The sequence below is a fragment of the Chrysochloris asiatica genome, unplaced genomic scaffold, assembly GCF_000296735.1.
Source record: "Chrysochloris asiatica unplaced genomic scaffold, ChrAsi1.0 scaffold00039, whole genome shotgun sequence".
NCBI lineage: Eukaryota > Metazoa > Chordata > Mammalia > Afrosoricida > Chrysochloridae > Chrysochloris > Chrysochloris asiatica.
The window spans coordinates 21,583,574-21,586,221 of NW_006408557.1; positions in this window are offsets into that span (position 1 = coordinate 21,583,574).

The window sequence follows — 2,648 nt, forward strand, 5'->3', positions numbered from 1 at the left end:
CAGACCTGGGACCTCCTTTCCTCTCCTTGGCCCTGTCCTGTGTGAGGGACAATGGTCACCTTAGCCATGCCAGGGGTTGGGGATGGGAGGGATTGTAATGTCATCTGAATCAAGTACAGATAGAGAAGCAACACCCTTTAGCCGACTGGAGTGTCTGAAGAACTGGATGGGGAGGGGAGCAGTTTCCAGGTGTGTGTGTGTGTGTGTGTGTGTGTGCAGGTTTGTGCATGCACACACACTTAGCAAATAGATGTTGGCAGACAAACCTGTGCAGGGTGTTGTGGAAGACAGGGTTTGGGGAGTGAGGGATGGTGGAACTGCTCAGAGATTTCCTATCTATCTAAGTAGGAATGATATGGGTTCATGGGGAGAGAGTCACGAATGGCGAGTCCTAGGAAGTATACAAAAACGTGCAGGACAGGACACTGCTCCATAGGAGTGTGGCTGTGGCAATAGGGCTCCCAGCATCCTATCGAAGGTCTGGAAGAGGGGGGATTTGCTGTAGGCCCCCTTCAATCCTGGACAGCACCCACACCTCTGGTGTCTTCTGCTCCTTTCCAAAAGCAATAGTCAACAGGCCAGAGGCTGCTGCATGCTTGATGGTGTTGGCAGGGTGACCAGACCCCTACTTAGGTGAGCCTCAGCATCCTCACTTGTAAAATGAGTGAAGGGAAGGGTAGGGTATTTGATTTTATCCAGCCCAGCATCTTCCAGGGTCTTTTGTCTGCCTCTTACATCCCCCAGAGGAGCCTTTGTGGCGCAGTGGTTAAGCTCTCAACTGTTAACTGAAAGGTCAGCGGTTTGAAACAGTCAGTGGGAGAAAGATGTGATAGTCTGTTTCTGTGAAGATTTCAGCCTTGGGAACTGTGAGGGCCGGTCCGCGACGTGTTTTATTTATTTTGGGACATGACCCAAATTGGCCACCAGAGGGCGCTCTTGGTCAGGCTTGAAATAAAAAAAAAAAAGAAAGAAATCGGGTCTGAAGAGGAAACGTGAGGCCGTGATTCTCTCTCTCCGCTTCCTTTCTGTGTTCTTTCTCCTTTCATAACTAGTTCTACTTTGGGAATAATGCTGCCTGATGTCGCAGGGACTAGGCTACAGCAGGCATCATTATCTCCAAAGTGGAATTGTTGGTCTCCCTTCTCCATACCTTTTTTCTCGAGATCTTCCCCTCGGATCTCTTAGCAGCTGCTGTCTGTTCTCCCGGTCTTCCTTCAAGAAGATCAGAACCCAACCACTCCACTACGCCCACCCTTCCGTTCCTCCTTCAAGTCCTGCTTAAAGGGTCACAGTCCTCACTGGTCTTCTGCTTTCTCCCACCTTCATTCCCCTTCACCACATCTCCCTGCCCTTCACTCTGGGTCTCAGGACCTTCCTCAGGCAGCCCCAGAGCTCCTCCCTTGTTGTATTCAAGTCTCTGCTCAATCTCACCCCTGCTGTACTGACCGCACTGCTCTGACTGACTCCTTGCCCTGCGCTGGCTACCCTTACCACCCTGATGCAATGTTACCTGTTCTCTTGTTGGCTTGACAAGAGCGGGGACTGTGACGGTTTTACTTATGGCTGAAGCCTGGCTCACTGAAGGAGCTTGATAAATATTTGTTGAATGAATGGACAAAGGTGAGACCTTTGAAAAGGGGTGACTGACTGGATTTGGGGGTGAGGAAGGGGGAGCAGTTGAGAATGACTTCCGGTTTCTACTTGAATAACGATGGCATGAGTGCCTTCCTCCCATGCCCCTGTTCCCCAAGTTGGGCATATGGTGTGGGTGGTCAGGGATAGGTAGGAGGGGAGTCCTCACCACCTGGGGCTGGACTGTCACAGCCTGCACTGGTTCCTCATCTCCGAGTGCCTATATTCTAGTACTCTGAATATATACTCTAGTATACTGTCCCTTGCCCAAGGAGTCCTGTTGGTGCAGTGGTTAAAGTGCTCAGCTGCTAAGATCGGTGGTTCAAACCCACCAGCCACTACAAGGGAGAAAGATGGGGTAGTCTGCTTCCGTAATGCCTTGGAAACCCTATGGGGTCGTTCTACTTTGTCCTTTAGGGCCATTTTGAGTTGAAATTGGGACCCTTAGTCGTGACCCTGACTCACTAGGTGCTAGCAACTGGCTTTTAACCCTCTCTGTCCCTGGAATTTTTCTTGACGTCTTCGCTCTTCACTTGTGAGCCCTGGGTCCTTAGAAAGAGCCCACGTCAGGAGACAGGGGTCCTGGGCTGGGGGTGTCTCAGTTTCCACCTGTGAGAAGGCAGGTGCCTAGAACCAGGTCTACTAGGGCAGCCCACAGGTATGGAGGTGGCTGACAGGAAGAGGCTGAGCCCTTTGAACCCCTCCCCACCCCCAGACATTGGAGTGGCTGAGCTTTCCAGGATTCAGGGACAGCTAAACAATTGTCCAAAAGGCTGAGTAGGACCCTTCTGCTAAGGGACGCAGACCCCACACCTGAGGGCAGATGTCCTGGGGAAAGAGACAGCCTGTTGCGAGGCTGTCAGAGCATCCGGTACTAGGGATGGGGTGGTGCCGAATTGGGGTGCCTCAGGAAGGAGCCTCAGACAGGAGAAAGGACATACAGGCCACCCCCCCTCCAGAATCTCCCATATGCAAGCCTGCCTTTCCCAGCCCAGAATGTTCTTTCTATCTTGCGC